The 25,420-nt window shown below is 46.6% G+C and overlaps 1 long non-coding RNA gene across 3 annotated transcripts in view; it reads left to right on the top strand.

Moving 5' to 3' along the window:
- The window catches only part of LOC144681298 (uncharacterized), a 57,823-nt gene extending 33,052 nt beyond the window's left edge, over nucleotides 1-24,771 (top strand). The window contains exons 1-4 of one of the 3 annotated variants that reach the window (XR_013576752.1): nucleotides 201-339; nucleotides 8,062-8,178; nucleotides 8,709-8,894; nucleotides 24,269-24,771. This is a non-coding gene — a long non-coding RNA (uncharacterized LOC144681298). Of the gene's footprint in view, nucleotides 1-200; nucleotides 340-8,061; nucleotides 8,179-8,708; nucleotides 8,895-14,444; nucleotides 15,067-24,268 lie in introns of those variants that run through there. The other 2 variants (XR_013576751.1, XR_013576753.1) reach the window with 2 other exon arrangements.
- The last annotated feature ends 649 nt before the right edge of the window (nucleotides 24,772-25,420 follow it).

Genomic DNA, 25,420 nt, shown 5'->3' with positions numbered 1-25,420 from the left:
AATTTGTAATTTTGAAGATGTTGTAACTTTTTGTCTCACTAATTAAACTCTTACAAAATAGTTTCAAGTGGTCACGTTCCAGAATAATTTTCATTCCAATGATATAACGTTGGAATTTGGCCAAAACCACAAACAATGGCTGATTTTATTTTCAATCTCAACATAACTTATCTCTCCTTCCTTTCACAATCAAGGCCTAAGCCTCGTGCACTGGATAAATTCCTGGTCTTCGGGATGTCTTGGAGTTGATATATAAATATATCAATGCACGTTTTTTTCTTAGTGGGTTTTGTTGTCTGGTGTCATGTTCCATTCTCTCAAGCTTGTCATGCTCAGGAGGTACATTATTATTGATGGTAAGTTATTTTATCACATTCACACTTGAGTTTTTTTGACCTCTGGCAGGTACTGCCCATGCCCTGTGCGATGACAACTTCTTCCTGCAGTAGGTTACAAGGTGCAGTATTTACGGGTGGCTCAGTGGTAGTACTCTCACTTCTTATTCAAAGGGTCATCAATTTGAATCCGCCTTCAGGGAGTTAAGTGCAAAGTCCAGGCTGATGCTCCAGTGCAGTGTGGAGGCAGTGATGTGCTGTTGGAAGTGCTGTGTTTCGCTAAGACCTTAAACCATGACCCTACCTGCCCTCTCAAGTGAATGTGAAGAATCCCATGGTACTAGTTCAAAGAAGGGCTGGGTGGGATCCTTGCAGTTTCCTTGCCAACATCATTAAAACAGACCAACTGGTAATTAATTTCGTTGTCATTTGTGGGAGCTTGCTGTGCATCCTATATCATAACAGTGACTGCACTGCAAAAGTAATTCATTGGCTGTAATGTGCTTTGGGATGTCTTGGAGTTGATATGCAAATGCAAGTTTTTTCTTTGTGGGTTTTGTTGTTGGGTGTCATGCTCTGTTCGTCACAGTGTGATGGCTGAACCATCATTTTTGGATCCACTCTATGTTCTTCAATTTCAATGGAAATAGTAACTTTTTCACTTCTGCAGATGCTTAAAAGCCAAAGGTTACCATGAGTGACTCCGAAAACTTTGAGTGATTGGAAATTACTCAGCAATTTTAACGGCGACGTTAAGGTTTTAATTTTAAATGTCAATAACTTGCTGATTAACCCTTCCATTAGAATGGCAGCCTAAGGAAAGACGAAGGTCAAAGCACACACATGCTAATGTTACACCCTGCCATTTTTAGGCTATAGTTACTTAAAATGCCTCACAAATCCCTATCACCTCTTGTCTTTGCTAACTCCATCCCACAATCTCCAGGCTTTTAAAACCCAAGCTTGATGTCATCTATTCTTGATTTACTTCAGTTTCCATTTTACCCTGTTCAACCTTGGTGGTCTCACTCCGCTTTAAGTTCAGGCCCTAAATCCCACCTGACCCTATAACTTTAGAGCAGGGGAAAAGCAGAACCCTTTTCACTGACACTAAGGCGAGTGTAAACACCCCCTCACTTTGCTCCAGTTTCATATATTAATTGTCCTGAGAGCTCATCCTACATTAATCACAGCCTTTCAAGGGCTACAGGAGTATTTCCTGTAGTGTCTATATGCGAACAGGCTCATAAACTAGGGTCAGAAAGGCGCAATGTGATCGGTGCAACTTTGTTAAATGACAAACAATAATTGAGGTAACTGCAACGGCATCACCAACAGTGCAGCGTTCCCTCAGTACTGCACTGAAGTATTAGACCAAGGGCAGAATTGTCCCAGATTTGCATTAAAAGCAGTAGTGGGCGGGCAAAAGGACATCTTACCTGCCGGCCACAATGGCAGCTTTTCGCGCTTTATCATCCATTTCCCACCTCGTTAGTTATGCAGCCACAGGAAACACGCTGTCTCGCTGGTGGGCAGTCTCTGAATCGCCTGCCACACCATTACCCCACCGGTTCTTCACTCCAGGTGCCACATCTAAACTACAGCTGCGCACACAGTTCTCAGCCCAAGACATAGGGTCCAGTGAAGACATGGCCCTGAAAAACCAAGAAGAGTTCGGTGACCCGTCACTGGAATGCCTTTTAAAGCCCCACCGTGATGTCCTCCACCCCCGCTCTGGCCACAGGAGGTCCGGCAATCTCCCCACTCCAGCTTGGAGGCAGTGCCAGTGGTGGTCAATGCCATTGCTGCGCAAAAGAGTTTGGCCATCCAGTGCAGAAGGAGGTTGAATGATCTCATCTGTGTCACCAGGATAAGGCAACCACCTTATCACTCTAAATTCGTACATTCACACATGCCTGTCACACATTCACTGGCATCTCACTCACTGCCAGTTCAAGGGACATCACCACTCACTCCCTCACACACACCCTCACATCTCCATCTGGCCTCATCTCCTCTGGAGACTGCCTCCTCAGCTTTCACCATCTTGAGGCCACTTGCACAGATCAATATGTGTCCCCACACACACACACCTTGGGATACTCCCCTTCCCCAGTAATGCCCTTGTCCTGCAGCCTCTTCCCTTGCCTGAGGCCTCTTCTCCCCCTTCCCCTAACAAGCCCTAGCCCTGCAGGCCATGGCTGGACTGATAGGTAGAGACCTGCCCGTGAGCCCGCCGTAAATGTGATGTGGTGCTGCCTGCGAAGTCTGGCGCTGATGACCACAAGTGCTGCCCGAAGCAAGGTAGGCAAACAAACCTCAAAGTCCCCAGCGACGTGCAGCTCGCCAGGTACACCTCGCTTATATACAGTCGTGAAACATCCACAAACCGACGTCCCTGGATGATCCAGTGTGGGGGGGATGAGTCCAGTGAGCAGGGATTAGAATTATATGCAGATGCGTTAAAATGACGTTCCCGACACCCAGTGACGGGATACGCGGCCATCCATTGACGGGTGGAGTGGACTATAGCAAACTGGCTTCTGGCCTTCCTGCCATATTGTCCGCACACGCCCGCCGTGATGCCCGATGACAACGTGGACGGAAAATTCCGGGCTCAAGTCTCTGGAATGGGGTTTGAGCACACAGTCATCAGATTTAGGGGTGTGAACGCTGTCCACTAAACAACAGTTGATACCGGGCTGAGGTAAAGAAGACAGCACACCACGCTTCAGCAGCACGGTAGACTTTTCAATGGAGTAGGCACTTTCAAACCGGATTCATTCGAAAATGAGCAATGTATTATAGTCAAAGAATCTTACAGCACAGATGGAAATCTATTTCCCAAAGACCTCAGTTCCATACCCCATGGCCTTTCCCTGTAGCCTTTAAAATTGTTGCTTTTTCAAATATTTAGTCTGAATTAGCTGATTTGGAATAGTTAGCTTTGCAAAGGAAGCTTTGAAACCACCTTGTACTTTCACAGTTCAGTCCAACATCATGTCTTACTGAACCTAAATTGCACTGATTTCTCATCCTTCCTTTCAAACCTCTGCAAGCCTTCACCCCTCCCTATCTCTGTAATCTTCTCCAGCCCCTCGGAGATATCTACGCTCCTCAAATGCTGGCCTCTTGCAGGCCTTCCCCGATTTGAATTGCTCCACCATCAATGGCGGTGCCTTCAGTTGCCTAGACCCCAAGCTCCGGAATTCACACCCTACTTCCCTCCGCCTCTCTACCTCACTTTCCTCCTTGAAGAGGCTCCTTCAAGCCTACTTCTCTGACCAAGCTTTCGGTCATCTGACCTAATATCTCCTTATGTAGCTCAGTATCATATTTGTTCTATAATGTCCCTGTGAAGCACCTTGGGAAGTTTCATTAGGTAAAAAGCACTATACAAATGTAGGTTGTTGTTGTTGAGTTCCCAGTTAGGTAGCCCCCAAGGAACAGGGAAGTCCAGGGAAACATTTGATCTCAAACATAATTCCAACCACCCCACTTAAACACAGGGAACGTGTCCCCAACACACCGTGCAGGTACCCACTTGCTTCTGTAATACTCTTGGCATTGTTAGACTAATGCAGAATATTTACTGAGTCAGCAGAGATCGATAAAACAGGAGTTTTATTCAGACACATCCTACTGTGCCGGCTACATCTTACACGAGGCTGCACAAGAGAAAGCAAACCACGTGATATGGCATCACTTCCTGTGATCATGTACAGAGTATCCGATTGGCATATTACACAGTTAGAATTAACCCCTTATACTACATCTCCCCTCAAACCCCTAAATTCCATTTCTATATTACAAAGATCAAACAAACCACAACTTTAACCCTGGTGTGTTGCAGTCCTCAACCTTGCTTTTCTCTCTTAGGCCCTCATCTTTCCTCACTTCCTTTGATGGGGAAAACCAGTGTAGCAGATTCAGGAATCAACCAGAATGGGACCTCTTCTCCTTTGGGAGGGGACTGGGGGGTTTGAGTCCTGCAGGTGGTCTCTCAGACTCTTGCTGGGCAGGAGGGGAATTGGTAGATGACTCCAGTTCACCAGCCCGGTTGTCACCTGGATTGGTGGATGAATGCAGCATCTCTGGCCAGTTTGATTGGGTAGGTGACTGTTTCCATGGGGTAGAAAGTATGACAACCAGTGCACGTCTGCTCTGTCTTACTGCACCGTGCTCTGTTTGGATGAGGTAGGATGTGACGTCTCTTCAACCACTTGCCCATAGTGAATTTGGTCTCAGATCCAAACTGGCTGTCTGGGTTGGAGGTATGGCAGGGTACCTTGTGACGTTTATCATAGTTCCACATCTGGCTAGAACGATATTTGCCCTCTTTCTCTTTCACTTTGTCCAAGACACCAGCTTGTATTTGTGGCAAGAGTGTGTGTGGAGAGAATAGGGAGCTGAGTTCTCAGTCTCCTTCCCATGCCAAGTTCATATGGTGCGAGACTATTTTGGAGCGGAGTTGAAAAATAGCTCAGAAGGTGCAAGTTGGATGTCACCGTTCTTCAGCAATGCTTTCATTGTATGGACTCCTCTTTTACCTTCACCATTGTTTTGAGGGTATCTTAGTGAGCTGGACAAATCCATATGATGCCATGAATTATTTAAACTATTCATTGGCGAACTGTCTGAGATTACGAGGTCTGGGATTCCATGTGTTGCAAATATCTCCTTCAGCAATGTAATCATCACTCCAGAAGTGTGACACTGTAGTTACTTGGGGAGGTGGTGGCATAGTGGTATTGTCACTGTACTGGTATTCCAGAGACCCAGGGTAATACCCTGGGGGCCCAGGTTTGAATCCCACCACAGCAGATGGTGAAATGTGAATTCAATTTTTAAAAAAAGATCTGGTGACCATGAATCGATTGTCGTAAAAACCCATCTGGTTCACTAATGCCCTTTCAGGAAGGAAATCTGCCGTCCTTACCTGGTCTGGCCTATGTGTGACTCCAGATCCACAGGAGTGTGGTTGACTTTTAAATGCCCTCTGAACCAAGGGCAATTAGGGATGGGCAATAAATGCTGCCCTAGCCAGTGACGCCCACATCCCGTGAACAAATTTTTAAAAAACTTGACTTCTTTCCGCATGGATTAGCAGGCTACTATGATCAAGAACATCTTACCTCTATGTTTGAAGAGGTCCATCCCCAGACGGGATGGGAAGAAAGATGACAGGTTCTCTTGTCTCCTGACAATGAACAGCACAAGAAACCCAGCTTGATATCATTTCTGCCAATGACTTTGAGAGGCCTGGTCACCTGGTCAAACAGAATATCTTCCTCTTGGCCCACACTTTGTGACGCCCAAACAACCTTGGTACAATCGTTGTAATATATCGAGTCTCAGAACTCCAACAATGACCAATCTCTCATTATAGATGAGTAAAACATCAACTACACTGGGGTGTCCCCTCTGTTCATAATACTGGCTGAGAATGGGATTGTGTGGCATGTACGCTGACTGACCTTTGACTCCGAACTCTCTGACCTGAGCACACTCTTCATCAGATTTCTGCATATCTCTGATTTCATTCAGTCACTGAGTTGTTGCTGGTAGAGTTGTGGTTGTTGTCAATGCAAATGTTTCTGCCTCTTCAACAAGGACTAGTCACTTTGTTTGGGCCCTGCCACTGGGAAGTGGGACAAAACATCCACTGTCCTCTGCTGTTCTCCTGGAACATACTCTGTCTTTGCCTCAAGCCTCATCATCCTCAGCCTGAATCATTGTTCTCATACAGGCATTAACTCCTTAGAATTTAAGAGTGTCACTAAGGGCTTAATTGTGGTCTGTCTCTATCTTAAGGTGGAGACCAAGCACATGACCTTCTGACAAGCCCATGTAGCAGCAAATGCTTCTTTCTCTATCAACGCATATCTCTGTTCAGACTCTGTTTGTAAACTAGTTTGCACATTCCTTCTATCTGTATCTGAAAGAGCACAGCTCCCAATCGTGTGGAAGATGCATCAGCAGTAATGATGGTGGGTAGCTCTGAGTCATAGTGAGCCAAAATATCAGGTGTTATCAGCATCTCCTTGATTTTCTCAAAGGGCCTCTGTTGTGCTTTCTCCCAGCACCATGTATTGTCCTGTAGTAGCAGCGGATGTAGCGGCTTATTGATGACAGCTAGGTTGGGCAAGAACTTTCCGTACTTACCATACCCATGAATCTCTGGAGCTCAGTCATGTACTGAGGAGCTGGGAACTCCACAGTTGCTCTTGTTTTCTGTGGATCAACTCTGGCACCAGATGCACCCACAATATGCCCAAGGAACTTGACCGTCGGTTGTGATAATCTCCTCTAGTCGTTGCAGCACGGCTCACACTCGAGTTTCATGTTCTGTCTGAGTGGATTCATGGATCAGGACATCATCCGTGTGACATACGACTCCATCCAGTCCGTCTTGGATGCTTGACGTTATCCTCTGGCACTCGTGTAATGCCAAAGGTTAGTGCATTGAAGGAAAACCTCCCAAACGGAGTAAGGAAGGTTGTGAGAAACTTAGACTCTTCATGGAGATGTAGTTGCCAAAAACCACTATTTGCATCTAGCTTCATGAAGACTGACTCTTTCTCAAGTTAGTTAAGTTCTTGTTCTAAGACAACATAAGATGAACTTCCCATTCAACTGCTTTAGAAACATAGGAAATAGGAGCAGGAGTATGCTATTCAGCCCTTTGAGCCTGCTCCACTATTCAATATGATCATAGCTGATCCTCTATCTTGATGCCATACTCCCGCTCTCTCCCCATACCCCTTGATTCTTTTAGTGTCTCGAAATTTACCAATCTCCTTCTTCAGTGACTTGGCCTCCACAGCCTTCTGCGGTAGAGAATTCCACAGGTTCACCACCCTCTGAGTGTAAGAGTTTCTCTTCATCTCAGTCCTAAATGGCTATCCCGTATCCTGAGACTCTGATCCCTCGTTCTAGACCTCTAGTCCGGGGTAACATCATCCCTGCTTCCAGTCTGTCCAGCCTGGTCAGGATTTTATACGTTTCAATGATATCCCCTCTCATTCTTCCAAACTCCAGTGAATACAGACCTAGTCGACCCAATCTCTTCTCATATAACAATCCTGCCATCCAAGGAATCAGTTTGGCGAATCTTCACTGCACTCCCTTTATGGCAAGATTATCCTTTGTTCAGCCGTGTTAGATCTACACAAATTCTGATAGGTCCTTTGAGTTTTGGCACTGGGACTATCCCCAAGCACCTTGGTTCTGTTTGCAAGTGAAATAACCCCTTGCTTCAACAGGAAGTCAATTTTCTCCTTTACCTTTGGCAAGAGCAGATGATGAGCTTTTCCTGGGTGTAAACAGGCACACTGGCTTCTTTTCTGGGCATAGAGGGATGTGATATGCTGTCTTCAGCTTTCCCAGTCTCCTGAGCAGCTGTGGGAATTCAGCTCTGAAGTTTGTGGGCTGGTCTCCTTGGCTTTCCAGGTCCTCTATGCTGCAAGTTGGAACAGCCCTTCCTGCTCAAGAGTGAGCAACCCTGATTCTGGATTACATACAATGCTTCTGTGAACTCTTTCTCTCGATATTGGAGGGTTGCCTTCAGTCCTCCTGTAACCTCGAGCTCTAGCCTTCCCAGCCCGCATAGTATTTTGTATGATGGCTGGAGAGAGCTTCAATCCAACCACGGTCCAGCATCAGAAAGAAATGAAACTGCTGCATCTGTGTCTAACTTAATGTGCGTCTTGTTTCCCTCTATTAGGATACCAGCACTGCAGTCGCTTCCGCTTGGTTCCCGGATCTCTCCAAGGAAAGGCTCCTCAATATCATGGATATCAACTACCTCATGGATCTTGCCACTTTTCAAAAGCTCCCCTTTGTGCGTAGTCTGTACAGGCTTCTTGCTCCGGCGCATAACCTGGAAGTGGCCCATCTTTCTGCATAAATATTATAGTTAGCTGGGTCTGTGATGGACGCTATCAACCCTACTTTTTTAAGACGGCTTCTCTGTTAATAAATTTGGCATACTCAACTGAGTCAGCTGCTTTTGACATAGGGTTCCCCCGTTACCTAAAAATAACAGATCAATTTTGCTTCTTGACCTCAGCTTGCCTGCTCAGTTGGATTGTCTTTGCTAAAGTTAGGTCATCTCTTGACTGCAAGTGGCCAGACAAGGCATCATCCAGCACTCCCACAACAATTATGTCTCTTATCAGCTCATCATTTAAGGTGCCATACCCCAGTTCTCTGCAAGTCTAGACACGTCATTTATAAATGTATTAACACTTTCCCCTTGTCGTTAGGTATGTTTGTTCAGTTTAGTCCACTCAACAATAGTATTCTTTCTCAGGTTGAAGTATATATCAAGTGCTTTGTTTCCTTCATTGTACTTGACTTTTATCTCATCAGTACCCTGCCTGATGAGGATATCATCTACCCAGCAACCCATCGCATTTGCCAGCGAATTGACCTGCTCACTCCTCCCCTTCGCAGCGAGGCCCAACACAGTTCAATATCTGGAAAATCTCTGATACCAGTTGAGCCATGCTTCTGCTTGGCTGGGGCCTGTGACTTCCTCAAAGCTTTCCAGTAAAGGTAGAGACTTTTCCATAACTGTTCTTTCGCATGCTGCCACCATATAGTATTCTTGGTATTGTTAGGCAAATACAGAGTATGTACTGAGCCCACAGAGGTTTATAAAACAGGAACTTTACAGAGACACATGTTACTGTGCTGGCTGCATCTTAAACAGGCTGCTTGTGATGATGGACACAGTACCTGATTAGCATATTACACCATTAGAATGAACCCCTTATATGACGCCTTATATAAAATGAAGAATATTGGGGTGTCTGAATGTGCCCTCTTGGAGAGGTGGGACACTTCATTATATTTAAACAAGGCAGGCAGACTGCAATGGCAAGTCTGATTTAAAACTGACTGTTACTGCATGGGTTTCTTGGGGAGGGAAGAGCTGGTGGTTCCACAAGTGCCTTTTTGCAGAATTCCTTGTGGGTGAAAAGGAGCAGGAGAGCTTCCTCCCAACCGATCAGGCCGTCAGCCTCCCCCAGCCTCTCTATTCCGCTGCTATGATACTTGACCTCCTTCCACCACCGCACCCTTGCAGCTCTCGTTTCCCCTAGCACCAATGACCTATCTCCCAGGCCCAGAAGCCAACCTTACCCCCTTCCCTCCCCGCAACAACTGAGCTCCCAATTGCCAAGAATTCTCCAATGGTCCTTGGTTGTGGCGTCCTCCCACCCATAGGCTGGGCTATTTGAGTGACTGTTGGAAATGAAACAATAAAGTTAAGATACAATCCTGCTGTCAAGTTTGGCAGGACCTCAGCATCTCTGAACTAGCCTGGTTCTTCAGTTATTTTCAGCCTCTCCTTTATCCTCCCCATAAATACCAAGCTATTGTGACTGTGAACTGCTTTATATAGAGACAAATTTCTTTTCCCTAAATAATTACAGTTTTGAAAGCTCCGTACAGACTTGAGAATGCATTGAATCATCCAACACGGAAAAGAGGCCATTCAGCCCATTGTGCCTGTGCCAGCATCCACCCTGTCAAGCCCCCTCAGAATCTTAAACATTTCAATAAGATCACCTCTCATTCTTCGAAACTCCAATGAGTATCGATCTGAGCTTCTCACTCACTTAACCTATCTATGTTCCTTTACAGACCTCTTTATCCTCCTCACAACTTGTTTTCCTACCTATCTTTGTATCATCAGCAAATTTGGCTACATTTGTCAGTCTCTTCATCGAAGTCATCAATATAGATTGTAAATAGTTGAGGCCCAGCACTGATCCCTGCAGCACTAGTTACAGTTTGCCAACCTGAAAATGATCCATTTATCCTGACGGCTGTGTCCTGTTAGTTGGTCAATCCTCTATCCAGACGAATATATCACTCTAACACCATGAGTTCTTATTTTGTGCAGTAACCTTTTATGTTCCACATCATCAAGCACCTTTTAGAAATCCACATACACTCCATCTACTGGTTCCCCTTTATCCACCCTGTTTGTTCCATCCTAAAAGAACTCTAGTAAATTTGTCAAACACAATTTCCCTTTCACAAAACCATGTTGACTCTGCCTGATTGTATTATGATTTTCATCATACAAATCTGAGGTAATTATCTCCCTAATAATGGATTCTGGCATTTTCCCAATGACAGATGTTAGATTAACTGGTCTATAGTTTCCTGCTTTCTGTCTCCCTCCTTTCTCGAGTAATGGTGTTACATTTGCAGTTCTTCAATCCATTGGGACTTTTCCAGAATCTAAGGGCAGGATTTTTACCGCCCAGGAGCGGCCACGAAACCAACCATCACCCTCAACTAGGCCCCGACCGTGGTTTCACGCCGGCTGGACAATTAACAGTCAGCCAGCATGAATCGCGCGCTACAACGCTCAGCGCTGCCTGGGTTGGTGGGGGAGGAGAAGGGTGAGCATGGAAGTCAGCGCGTGCACTGGGTGTGCTCGCTGAAAGCTCCCTGAAGGCACAGAGCTGCCTGAGGGAGCTGAAGACTTTTAACATTAAAAACACACAGTTGAAAAATAAGGAATATATGTCCCTTCATGTGACTCTTGTCACACGAGCAGGGGCATGTTAAAAGTTAGTTCTAAAAGTTTTTTTTTTTTAATCACTGGGCGAAACCTCACCCCGCTCATGGATGAGCTTTTGCAAAAAATGCAAAGGCCACATGGCCTATTCACCCACCCGCCAACCGAACGGGTGGCCGGGCAGTGAAAAATTCCATTTAATTAATTGATTAAGGGCCTTAATAGGCCTCCTGACAGCGGGCGCACTGCCACCTCACGCGCGCCCGCCGAGTGAAATATCGCGAGAGTGTGCGACGACATCGGGACACTCGCCCAATGTCATCACGCACTGTTTTCCTCCCCTTCAGGTCAGGCGTGCGCCCGCCTAACGAGGGGAAAATTCCACCCGGAGGAATTTTGGAAGGTTACAACCAACATTTGACAGTGCGGCATTGCCTTAGTACTGCACTGGAATGTGAGCCTAGATATTGTGCTCAAGTCCCATAGCACAAGCAAGAAAGTACCGGTGTACATGCACATATAGAGCAATAAGGGCTCTCTAACTAGCTGAAGGGGTGATATTTTTATCAGAGTGAAGCAGGTAAAAGAACCATCTATGAATACTGCCACAGGTTCAGCAGGGTACAGCAGTGTAGTAGCTAGGAAACTGCACGAGCAACCCAATCGTCAGGAATTCAAATGTCAACATGCCTAGCTGTGAAGCTGAGTGCTGGACTAATAATTTGCGGGCAGGCATCACAAAACTCAACTGTGTTCACGAGTGTCCTTCAAGGAAGGGAACCTGCCACCTGCTTCAGTTTAGAACAAGTATGACTTCACTTTCACGTTATTTGGTTGACACTTAGTGCCCTCTGCAGTAAGCCGGCAAATAATCGCTACCAGTTCACAAAAAATGTGGACAACCATTTCAGGTTAAACTCACATTATCCAATATTAGTGATGCCCCAAGGCAAGCAGATGAAGTTAAGATACAGATCAGCCATCATCAAATTGAACAGTGGAAGAGGCTTGAGGGGCTGAATGGCCTCCTCCTGGAGCTACGTTTCCTCCCTACGTGATCGTGCACAGCTTCAGGTGAAGTTTCCTTGCATGTTGTTATGTCAGGCAGTGCCATTTTAACCCAGTTATGTTTTGTGTTATCAATTAGACAAGAACAAGTTTGGCAAAGATTGTCTGACATGTCAGATTTTGCTCTAATTATCTCAGATTTGTAGCACCCTGACCAGATTTGGTGCAGCCTCTCTTATCGTCACTTGACCAACACACAAGAGGCCTCTGAGAGAGCCCAGGACTCTTTAAAACATCAGCAGTGTCACAAGGCAATAAACAGAATCACTTCCTCCCCCTGACTGCCCCGTCTTGTAGGCCGCTCTTGCTTTGTCATAACACCTCACACATCTTCAGGAGGCTTTGAGAAAGGAGCAACCACGGGGAGTTAAACAGAGGCCAGGATGGGGGCAAAACCTGGCAGGCAAGGCACCTCACACCGCCGTGGCGTGACTACTGGCAGCTGGGTGTACGACTGTGCTCAGCGAGAGCCGTGGGGGCAGGTGGTCTGGCTTCTATCTCAAGCAGTGCAAGGAGTTGCAGGAGAAACAAATCCAAAATGAGCATTTAAAAGAAAAAACCCTCCTCTTCTATTTTACTAGTAATTCAATGAGAAGTAAACAGAACCATGGAGTTATACAACACAGGAGAGAGTCATTCAGCCCATCATGCTCTTTGAGAGCGCTATCCAATTAGCCCCACTCCCCTGACCATTCACCATGGCCCACAGTGGTGGAAGAAGAGACCATTAATGAGATCAAAATGAATTTGGATGGGCAACTGAGGGAACTAAGTTTGCAGGGCTACAGATATCGAGTAGTGGAATGGGACTGACTGGATTGCTCCACAGAGAGCCAGTATGGACTCAATGCATCGAATGGCCTCCTTCTGTGTCATTATGACTTTATGTTTCAAGTCTTTGAATGCAACTATTAAAGGTTTATTATTCAGCATGAAATAATACTGCCCCTTTAACAGAAAATGCCCAGGGAGGCACCGGGCAGCTATTAGTTTGGCTGATGATGGTCCCTTTGGCCAGTAGCTCCATTGTTGGCTCAGTTGTTGATTGTGCTTCATGGTGAAGTACTCACAATGGTACTCTGTAGTTTAAAAGTATCTGAATTTACAATATCAGCCAGGGCTCAATGGGCACCATTCTTACCCCTCAGTAAGAAAGCTATGGCGTAAAGTCTAACTCCAGGGACTTGAGCACATAGTCCAGGTTGACCCTTCCGTGCAGTACTGAGAGTGTTCTGTCTTTCAGATGAGATGTTAAACCAAGGCCCTGCCTGCCTTCTTGGCCAGATTTAAAAGATTCCCATGGCATTATTTGCAAGAGGCAAATGACACGCAACGACATGAAAATTGGTGGGGTGGTAAATAGTGAGGAGGATAGCCTTAGATTACAGGAGGATATAGACGGGCTGGTCACATGGGCTGTTCAGTGGCAAATGGAATTTAATCCAGATAAATATGAGGTGATGCACTTGGGCAGGACAAACAAGGCACAGGAATACACGATGAATGGTAGGACCCTGGGAAGTACCGAGGATCAGAGGGACCTTGGTGTGCATGTCCACCGGTCCCTTAAGGTAGCGGGACAGGTAGATAAGGTGGTTAAGAAGGCATATGGGATACTTGCCTTTATTAGCTGAGGCATAGAATATAAGAGCAGGGAGGTTATGCTGGAACTGTATAAAATGCTGGTTAGGCCACAGCTAGAGTATTGTGTGCAGTTCTGGAATCCGCATTATAGGAAGGATGTGATTGCGCTAGAGAGAGTGCAGAGGACATTTACCAGGATGTTGCCTGGGCTGGAGAGTTTTAGTTGTGAGGAGAGATTGGATAGACTGGGGTTATTTTCCCTGAAGCAGAGGAGATTGAGGGGGGACATGATTGAGGTGTATAAAATTATGAGGGGCATTGATAGGGTAGACAGGAAGGAACTTTTCCCCTTGGTGGAGGGATCAATAACCAGGGGGCATAGATTTAAGGTAAGGGGCAGGAGGTTTAGAGGGGATGTGAGGAAGAATTTTTTCACCCAGAGGATGGTGGGAATCTGGAACTCACTGCCTGAAAGGGTGGTAGAGGCAGAAACCCTCATAACATTTAAGAAGTATTTGGATGTGCACTTGCAATGCCATGGAATACAAGGCTATGGGCCTAGTGCTGGAAAATGGGATTAAGATAGGCACTTGTTTGACCGCCACAGACTCCATGGGCCGAAGGGCTTTTTTCTGTGCTGTAGACCTCTATGGCTCTATGGCTATGACTTAGCGCAGGGGAATTCTCCCGTTGTCCTGCCCAATATTTATCCCTCGACCAGCATAACAAAAGGAAAGTGTTCCGATGAAGAGTCATTGGGTGGGATTTTACGACCCTGTCACGGTGGGTGGGGGGGGGCCTGGCCATTAAACGTGGTGAGCCGTTCAAAAGCCCATTGACTTCGGCAGGACCAGAAAACCCTACCAGTGGGAGAGGCCGTAAAATTCCACCCATTAACTCTGTTCCTCTCTCCACAGATGCTGCCAGACCTGCTGAGCATTTTCTGTTTTTATAACAAAAGGAAATGTTCTTCTCATTATCACATGGAGATTTGCTGTTTGCACATTGGCTGCCGTGTATCTTACATTCCAAAAGTGATGACACTTCAGAAAGAACTTCATTGCCCGTGAGGCACTATGAGACACCCTGAACTGGGGGAAAAAAGCTATATGTAAATGCAAGCCTTTTTCTCAAAGTGAGAAATCATGATTTGCCCCCAAATTGTGTAAGAGAGAGAGGTTTCAGAGTGGAAGTGTGAAATTATGGAACAGGGTGTGTGGGGTCTGAGATCAGGGGATCGAGGGTGGGACTCAGTTGGAAATCGGGAGCCAAAGGAATGAGGTCTCGCAGCTTGGAGACTTCATTATAGCTTAAGTGCAATATAATTACCGGGGAAAACACAATCATTTAATCAGACTGCATCCTGAGGCTACGTTACTCCACATGACCTCGAAATCAAGGTCCTAAGACCGGAGCATCATCAAAAGAAATAAGTTTGATGTTACAGAAAACTAAGGGCTGTTTTATTCCATAGAGTAAATGGAAGTTAAATCCCGGCCGTGAAAGATCAGCCAAATATTGTGGATTACCGGTTTTATAAAAATCCATTCTCACTAAATGAGTGCCACTGGCCCTTGTGTAACCTTATTTGCCCTGTTTGATTAAACTGAGTGATTTATGGTGCCGCCTCAGAGGATAATTAAGAGTCAACCACCACGTGGGATTGGAGTCACATAAAGGCTACATTGAGTAAGGAAGACAGATTTCCTTCCTCAAAGTGCATGAGTGAATCAGCTGGGCCTTTTAAGACATTCCGATAGCTTTGCGGTCGCCGATATCAGCTTTTCGTTTCCGCATTTTTTTTTTTAAAACCTGTGCCAGGACCTTAGGGCCCCTCCCACCCGTCAGGATATTACGGTCCCGCCGAACCGAGTGGTGCTTTAAATGGCTCGACGCTTCCGCCGGGAGGTCGGGGGGGGAGACACGCTGAGGAGGGGCTGTAAAAATCCTGGCCCTGAGTTCAAATCCCCACAGCCGTCTTTGAATTCCCATTGGCTGGATTATTAGTCTAAAACTTGTGGAGTAACATTACCGCTTTCTCACTGCTGCTATTAATCGGAAGTCTGGATCACCACGGTTGGGAACAACTTCCCAGACCACTGCTTGTGCCAAAATTGTAAACGTGAGCTTTAAGGACTTGTTTATGATTTCACAAATAACACACAGAGAAAAAAATCCCCTTAAATTTTTAATATAATCCCAGCCCATACTCGAGCGATATAGCAGGTGTAGAATTCCTTGAAGTTAGCAAATCTCCTTCGTTTGTTAACTCGAAAACAAATGTTAGCGAGGCACATTTATTTTAAGATTGCATTCAATGTTAGTAGCTCTCCCAACTGCTCACAACAAGTTATATAATATCCCTGAAACCTGTCCAACATCGACAAGGCACAAGTCAGGAGCGTGATGGAATACTCCCCACTTGCCTGGATCAGTGCAGCTCCCACAACACCCAAGAAGCTCAACACTGTCCAGGAGAAAGAAGCCTGTTTGATTGGCACCTCAAACTCACCTTCAACATTCACTACCTCCACCGTCAGTGCACCATCTGTAAGATGCACTGCAGCTCCACCCAGGCTCCTCTGACAGAACCTTCCAAACCCATGACCCCTGCCACCTTGAAGGACAAGGGCAGCAGATATTGACGTTCCTTCACTGTCGCTGAGTCAAAATCCTCTTCCTAACAGCACTGTGGGTGTACGTACACCACACGGACAGCAGCAATTCAAGAAGGTGGCTCACCACCACCTCCCCGAGGGCAATTAGGGATGGGCAACAAATGCTTACCTTGTCAGCGACTCTTAAATCCCAGGAACGAACAAAAAACCGGGGCTTTGTATAGACAGCAGAATTATATCTTGTGGCTCATACTATATTATTTTGCTGATCAAGTGCCTGTCCCTTTAAGACCATGTGATCCGTTTTCTATAGCATTGTAAGGTAAGTGGAAGCTGGCTTCATCGCCAGAGCCATGGGCACAATGACCTAGGCAGACACTCCAGTGCAGTACTGAGGAAGTGCCACACTGTCTTTCAGCTGAGGCATGAAACCAAAGTCCTGGGCTGGATTTTTTTACACCCCCACCGGGCGTGTTTTTGACGAGGGGGCACGTAGAATAGGACAGGTGCCCACCCGGCCACCTTCCCGTCCACCCCTGAACTCACCCCCATAATAAGGTGGGGTGGGTGGGTGGCAAAATCGGCAGCCCAACCGCCATACTTAAGTAAATGATCAAGGGTGAATTGAGCTTGTTCACAAGCTAATTAACCCTGATAATACTCTGTCCACACCAAAACATGGTTGGCGTGGGCAGTCAAGCGGGTGTGGGGTTTTTTTTAAATGTTTTTAAAAGGGGGGGAGGGGAGAGGGGGCACTATCTTCAGGGTGTGCATCGGATGGCAGCCCCCCTAAGATAGTTACCCCCTCCGCCATTTCTTCCTGCCCGCCTGCTCGGTAAAACCCACCACCTGCACCCCCTCCCTACACTACCCAAACCCACCCCCTGCCCAAGACCCAGGTCTTACCTTGCTCCGGGATCCATAGGGCCTTCTTGGGCCTGCTTGCAGTCCCAGCAGCCAGCTCTGCTGGAGCTGCTGGCCAACCGGACTGGCCGGCAGTTGCCTACGGTAGGACTTTCCCCCCCCACCGGTGAGGGGCAGCCTATTTATCCTGCCCACCAGGGGGAGATTTACAACGAAAAAACACCGTGCCATGGCACAGACCCCCAAATGACCCTGGGGGGAGGGGGGCAAAAATTCAGCATAGTGCCGGAGCCGGCCAGAGCAAGCCGGAGCACCGACCCGGCACCTTCCAGCAGACTTGTCTACGGGTCTGCCAAATCTGACTGATCTTGGAGAAAGATCACCAGTGAGCCTATCAGCAGCAAACGCAGAGAGACACCAGCCGGCGATTGGATGAGCAGCAAAGAGTGGAAATGTAGGTTTTAAAGAAGGGAAGCTCAAATGGGATAAGTGAGCCCCGGGGGGAGGCAGCACCATAGAACCATAGAACACTACAGCACAGAAAACAGGCCATTCGGCCCTTCTAGTCTGTGCCGAAATATTATTCCGCTAGTCCCATTGACCTGCACCTAGTCCATAACCCTCCAGACTTCTCCCATCCATGTATCTATCTAATTTATTCTTAAAACTTAAGAGTGAGCCCGCATTTACCACGTCAGATGGTAGCTCGTTCCACACTCTCACCACTCTCTGAGTGAAGAAGTTCCCCCTAATATTCCCCCTAAACCTTTCCCCTTTCACCCTAAAGCCATGTCCTCTCATGTTTATTTCTCCTAATCTAAGTGGAAAGAGCTCATTCTTCTACGCTCCAAGGAATAAAGTCCTAACCTGTTTAACCTTTCCCTGTAACTCAACTCCTTAAGACCTGACAACATCCTAGTAAATCTTCGCTGCACTCTCTCAATCTTACTGATATCCTTCCTGTAGTTAGGCAACCAGAACTGCACACAATACTCCAAAGTCGGCCTCACCAATGTCTTATACAACCTCACCATAACATCCCAACTCCTATACTCAATACTTTGATTTATGAAGGCCAGTATGCCAAAAGCTTTCTTTACAACCTTGTCTACCTGTGACGCCACTTTCAGGGAATTATGTATCTGAACTCCCAGATCCCTTTGTTCCTCCGCACTCCTCAGTGCCCTACCATTTACTGTGTGTGTCCACTGTGCTGCCCTGCCTGCACAGTGGATCCCAGGCAGGGCAGCGCAGCGGATCCCAGGCAGGGCAGCACAGTGGATCCCAGGCAGGGCAGTGCAGCGGATCCCAGGCAGGGCAGAGAGCCCCAGGTGAGGCAGCAGATGGATCCCAAGTGAGGCAGCGGGACCCCAGGCAAGGTGAGAGAGAGAGAGAATGTGAGGGTGATGGGGGACAGAGAGTGTGTGTGAGGATGGTGGGGGGAGAGAGAGAATGTGAGGTTGTTGGGGGGAGAGAGAGAGTGTGTAAGGGTGGTGGGGGGAGAGAGAGAGTGTGAGGGTGATGGGGGGAGAGAGAGAGTGTGTAAGGGTGGTGGGGGGAGAGAGAGAGTGTGTAAGGGTGGTGGGGGGAGAGAGAGAGTGTGAGGTTGTTGGGGGGAGAGAGAGAGTGTGAGGGTGATGGGGGGAGAGAGAGAGTGTGTAAGGGTGGTGGGGGGTGAGAGAGAATGTGAGGTTGTTGGGGGTAGAGAGAGAGTGTGAGGGTGATGGGGGAGAGAGAGAGTGTGTAAGGGTGGTGGGGAAGAGAGAGAGTGTGTGAGGTTGTTGGGGGGAGAGAGAGAGTGTGAGGTTGTTGGGGGGAGAGAGAGAGTGTGAGGGTGATGGGGGGAGAGAGAGAGTGTGTAAGGGTGGTGGGGGGTGAGAGAGAATGTGAGGTTGTTGGGGGTAGAGAGAGAGTGTGAGGGTGATGGGGGAGAGAGAGAGTGTGTAAGGGTGGTGGGGGAAGAGAGAGAGTGTGTAAGGGTGGTGGGGGAAGAGAGAGTGTGTGAGGTTGTTGGGGGGAGAGAGAGAGTGTGTAAGGGAGTGGGGGGGAGAGAGAGTGTGTGAGGGTGATGGGGGGAGAGAGAGAGTGTGTAAGGGTGATGGGGGAAGAGAGAGTGTGTGAGTAAGGGGGTTGGGGTGAGAGAGAGTGTTGTAGGAAATCCATGATCAGAATCACAGCTTCATTGTTAAGAGATAAATCCGGTTTTTGCAGAGCCCGGGGTCACTGTGCAGCCTCGCCTGGGGCTCGCTTATCCCAATTGAACTTTCCTTCTTTAAAACCGACATTTCCAGTCGGCTGCTCATCCAATCGCAGGATTGACTATGTGAAACCCAGCTCTGTCAGACATTTTTAATCTGCCTAAAATCAAGGGCAGTTTTTTCGCAATACGAAGTGACATCAGGGCCAGAATGTTCCCCCACGGTGGGGCTGGTGAGTCACTGAAATCTCCATTCACATCGGTGGGATCGGAAGATCCCCACCCCCCCACCTCCCCCCACAGTGGGAGGGGCTAGAAAATCCCAGCCCATGAGTCTGGCAGTTAAAAACACAAAAAATGAAGGTGGGGCAAGGAGACGAAGCTAAGCAAAAAGACAGCTTGTCATCTCATTTTAAAACGTTTGAAGCATTGAATGGTGGACATTCACCAAAAAGTATGGGGGCCGGGGGGGAACATCTGAATTATCCGATCACTTGTTGAGTTGTGGAGATACCGCATCGACTGCAAAAGCGGACCCTGAAGTGAAAAAATGTTGGTGATTTTGTCGAAGTAACTACCCTGATGACATTGCATTATGGCCAAAATCTGTTTCATCGGACATGACAGAATATTTCTTATTAAATACACCGATAAACGTAGGTAATATGGACAATTTGAAAGGTGAGTATGAGGCTGGAGGCTAAAAGCGATTTAGAGACCTTCATGAGTTCCATTTCTGAGGATGAAGAAAAGTGGGACAACAGGAATGAGAAATTGGTTGATTTTTTTTCAGAAATCTCTAAGGCAGTTACGTTGGCAAATTATTCCCTGACCCTAGCAAAGTTCTGATGCAGAAACGTTGGAAGAGATATAGCTGATCATGGAACTTCCAAAGCTCATATTAATGCCGTGTGTAAGTTAGTTCAAAGGTGTAAATTATCAGGAAGAGTTGATTCTGTGTTATCGGCTTAGATTGAAAAGGAGCGTTCTTATTGGAGGAAAGCGCTGCGACCTATTGTCGCTGGGGTCAAACTGCTGTCTCCTTTGGGACCACCTCTCAGAGGACATGATGAGTCATCATTGTCAGAGTGAAAGGGTAATTTTTTAGCCTGCCTTGAATATCTTAGTGAATTTGATGATTTTCTCAAAGAGCATTGGGAAAAGTTATCAGTATTGTGGCTCAGGAGAGACCAGCTTTTTAACGCACCAAACCTACGATGATGATTCATCACGATAATGGCAGAGCGGCTCAGAAAACAATTCACTGATGAGGTAAAGGACGCCAGGTACTATTCCACAATAGAGATAAAAACAAAAAACTGCGGATGCTGGAAATCCAAAACAAAAACAGAAACAGAAATACCTGGAAAAACTTAACAGGTCTGGCAGCATCGGCGGAGAAGAGTACAGTTGACGTTTCGAGTGCTCATGACCCTTCAACAGAACTAAGTAAAAATAGGAGAGGGGTGAAATATAAGCTGGTTTAAGGGGTGGGGGGCTGGTGGGGGGGGGAAGAAGGGGGGGGTGGTTGTTGGGACAAGCAAGCAGTGATAGGAGGAGATAAGCAAAAGATGTCACAGACAAAAGAACAAAGAGGTGTTGAAGGTGGTGATATTATCTAAAAGAATGTGCCAATTAAGAGTGGATAGCAGGACAAGCAAGGTCCCTCAACCGTGTCCAGCCCATCTCCCACGCATCCGCCCTCACGCCTTCTCCTCCCTCCCAGAAACATGATAGGGTCCCCCTTGTCCTCACTTATCACCCCACCAGCCTCCGCATTCAAAGGATCATCCTCCGCCATTTCCGCCAACTCCAGCATGATGCCACCACCAAACACATCTTCCCTTCACCCCCCCTGGCGGCATTCCGTAGGGATCGTTCCCTCCGTGACACCCTGGTCCACTCCTCCATCACCCCCTACTCCTCAACCCCCTCCTATGGCACCTCCCCATGCGAACGCAAGATATGCAACGCCTGCCCCTTCACTTCCTCTCTCCTCATCGTCCAAGGGCCCAAACACTCCTTTCAAGTGAAGCAGCATTTCACTTGCACTTCCCTCAATTTAGTCTACTGCATTCGTTGCTCCCAATGCTGTTTCCTCTACATTGGAGAGACCAAACGCAGACTGGGCGACCGCTTTGCAGAACACCTTCGGTCTGTCCGCAAGAAAGACCCAGACCTCCCTGTCGCTTGCCATTTTAACACTCCACCCTGCTCTCTTGCCCACATGTCTGTCCTTGGCTTGCTGCATTGTTCCAGTGAAGCTCAAAACTTCACTGGAACAGCACCTCATCTTCCAACTAGGCACTTTACAGCCCTCTGGACTGAATATTGAGTTCAACAATTTTAGATCTTGAACTCCTTCCTCCATCCCCACCCCCTTTCCATTTCTTTCCTCTCCTTATTGTTTTTTCCAATAATTTATATAGATTTTTCTTTTCCCACCTATTTCCATTATTTTTAAATGTATTCCACCATCATTTTATCTAAACCTTTTATGCCCTTTTAGTCTTATTTCACCCCACCCCCACTAGAGCTATCTGTACCTTGCTTGTCCTGCTATCCATTCTTAATTAGCACATTCTTTTAGATAATATCACCACCTTCAACACCTCTTTGTTCTTTTGTCTGTGACATCTTTTGATTATTTGCTCCTATCACTGCTTGCTTGTCCCAACAACCACCCCACCCTCAACTTCTCTCCCCCACCCCCCCCAACCCCACCTAAATCAGCTTATATTTCACCCCTCTCCTATTTTTACTTAGTTCTGTTGAAGGGTCATGAGGACTCAAAACGTCAACTGTACTCTTCTCCGCCAATGCTGCTAGACCTGCTGAGTTTTTCCAGGTATTTCTGTTTCTGTTTTTGTTACTATTCCACAATAGCCGATTCAACACCAAATGTGAGTTATGCAGCCCAATCAGCGTTAATTTTAAGATATGTGACCAGCGATGGTGAAGTGGTAGAACGATCTCTTTGTTCGGCTAAAACCCCACGCTCCTGAATGTCTAGAGACAACGGATTCACAAATCATTGCAAATTTAGGTTCGGACATCGAAACTTGTCGTGGGAGGGGCTTCGATGATGTCGCAAATATGGCAGGAAATTATTCAGGTCCAACGGGCAAGACCGAACAATGCAAGCCCCTCTGCTTCATTCATGCCATGTTCCAGCCATTCCTTCAATTTAACCTGCAACGTTGCAGCTGAATCTTGTGGAGGGAGCGCCACATTTTTTTTTTGGACTTGGTTCGAAACATATATGCCCCTTTTATTTCGGTTTTCCCCACTTGGGTGGAACAGGCGGTAATCTCGCTTGGAGCTTGGAGCAGGCAAATGAAAAACATTTAACAGTCAAAACACCAGGTGGTCTGTTCATGCAGGTGCTGGAAAATGAGCTACGATGATATAAAGAAAACCTTACCAGACGGAGCCACATCAATTTCAGAAAAATAAACCACATGCGAAAATGGAAGCAAAGCCCTGAGCAGAAAGGTTTGAAAAGCACGATATTGCTGTTTTTAATCTTTTGTGGAAACGTTTACTTCAAAGGATTAATGGCATCAGCAAAAGGTTGATGCAAATTTATCGAATGCGGCACAATTGTTAGCCTCAGTTAAAAGTTTTGTCATGGAATTTCAAAATGACTATAGCTCGATGGAACCATAGAACCACAGAACACTACAGCACAGAAAACAGGCCATTCGGCCCTTCTAGTCTGTGCCGAAATATTATTCCGCTAGTCCCATTGACCTGCACCTAGTCCATAACCCTCCAGACCTCTCCCATCCATGCATCTATCCAATTTATTCTTAAAACCTAAGAGTGAGCCCGCATTTACCACGTCAGATGGTAGCTCGTTCCACACTCTCACCACTCTCTGGGTGAAGAAGTTCCCCCTAAACCTTTCCCCTTTCACCCTAAAGCCATGTCCTCTCGTGTTTATTTCTCCTAAGAAGGAGAGGCTCTAACATTAACAGGAAATGTAGGCTCATCTGATACATCCAACGAGAAGCGGAAAAAAAGCAGGAAGGTATTTTTCGATGAAACTATAGAGAGAGGGAAATCAATTTAAAAGGGAAAGAGAAGATCAGCGTTGAGACCATCAGTGTTACTTGTGACACAATACTGGTGCAATTGCAGAGTAGAGGTGAATCTCTAAAGAAAACTGTTGCGTGTTTTTTTTGATAGAAGCATGGACAAAAATGGTAAAAAGCCGCCACAGTGAGAAATTAAGCGAATTCTATGGGGAGGACATAAACACGCACCTTTTTGAAGATGAAGCGAAATATTTCATTCATTTTATCGAAAGTGATGAGGTCGTGTTTCGAGATTGGCAGTTAATTTGTAAATGGACTTGTACGTAAATGTTTGCAGGCAACCTTTCCAGATGTGGGAACCATTATGAAAATATTTTTAACAATACCTGTCACAAATACTTCTGGTGAATGTTCTTTTTCTGCATTGAAGCAAGTTAAGAATGATTTGCAAAACATGAAAAGTTAGGAACATTTGACAAGCTCGGCAATATTGACAACGGGAATGTGCCTATTTACAAGTTATTACTTACGAGAACGTAACTGACGATCTTGCAAAGAAAAGTGTATGAATAAAGCTATCTGAGTTGTCATGCCAACAAGGCATGATGAAAAATAATTTTAAAAATGTGTTTCTCTTCCACATTCTCTCGTTTAAATTCCGTTTTTCAAACCAGGCAGTTGCTGGCCTGATAAAATGGCTTCAGCAGGTCACATGTTGGTGGTTCTAGAATATTCTAAGCTATTCCAATGGGCAAAAGGTTAACTCATCCTCCTCCTGGAATGTGACGCATGTAAACATTCCAGCCAAGCCAACACAAAGGATCCATAAGTCTGCACCAGCCAGCTCTGGGCAAAGGCAGGGCTATTTGTGACCCGTCATCTCCAACATGATGCTAATGGCTCTGAAGCTACCTGCTCAAAACACAATGGGTTTTACCAAGGGGGTCTCATTAACTGAATAGCTCCACCCTAAACCAACATTTCACATGACCAAGACTGTTTGAATTGCTTTAACTCTACAGCTTTCAAATTCCATCTTCAGCCTCTGCTTTAACCTCTGAAGAGAAGCAGGACTCCACGTGTTAGCAGCCTGCCCCTGACCACCACCTCTTTCCCAGGCTGGCCTCCAGAAAGAATCCTGCTTTTTTCCTACAAAGCGCGCTAATTCCGAGGACACAAGAATACTTTGCTGCGTCCTCAAGTGCCTCAACCAAGTTGCTCGGACCAGGACCTGGAATTCTGCCAGACAAGACCGCCTGATATTGGACTGGGACTCACTGGACTTGACTCAGGTGAATTTATGCCATTTATTCAGAGGAAGTCAACTTTTTATTTTTCAAACTAAAGGAGAAGCTGTGAAATATAGTGAGTGGCAGCCTGTGTATCTTGTTGATTGGAGTATTGGGTCATTCCCAATAAATCCTAATTGTGATGGATGAATCTTTAAGAAGAGAATTACTCGGCAATGTTTTTGACTGCTGTGCAGGGCGCTTACAGCGTTTAATTAAAATTATCTAACAAAGGACTCGATCATTCAAAATGCTTCTATATGCATGGCCACAAAGTTTTTTTTTTATTTCCTCATAGATTATAAAAAAGCACTTTGCAACAAAAGCATGTGAAAATAAGTGCATTCCCAGGTTCCTGCGGTACCAGTTTCCTGTCACAATTTGGGCCTTGCCGCTTTGAAGCTGTCTGTGCAGCGGCGATGTCATCGGCGGGTTTTTCCATCTCGCTTCTCGTCGGCAAGTCCCAGGTTTGCCCGCCTCGTGTCGCAATTTTCACCATCTTGCCTTCAGGCAAGAGGTAAGCTTAGATATCGACAAGGCGTGTTGACATTCGCACAGGCGTGTTTTTACAAACGAAGATGCACTGGGCCAATTTGTGTATATTTTCTTGGCTTCGGCCCGAAAATAGAGCTGAGCACAAGGCCCCGCCAACTGCAAATCCGCCACTGCCCCCCCCACCTGCCCCCCCTCCCCCCCCACTCCCCCCCCACTCCCCCTCCTCCCCCTCCTCCTCTCCCCCCCACAGCGCCTTATGGCTGTGGGGAGGTCTGGCGTGGTGCAAGTCAACTCCATGCCGACTTTGTTTCTGGAGGGGGTATTGGTGGAGGTGAGCCATCTGCGCGCACCCCCGTCCTCCCCCATAAAATGCTGCCCCCTTTCCTGCCC

Source organism: Cetorhinus maximus, chromosome 6 (assembly GCF_964194155.1).
Source record: "Cetorhinus maximus chromosome 6, sCetMax3.hap1.1, whole genome shotgun sequence".
Lineage (NCBI taxonomy): Eukaryota > Metazoa > Chordata > Chondrichthyes > Lamniformes > Cetorhinidae > Cetorhinus > Cetorhinus maximus.
The sequence above is the reverse complement of the archived record's forward strand: the minus strand, read 5'-3'. Positions and strand labels throughout refer to the sequence as shown.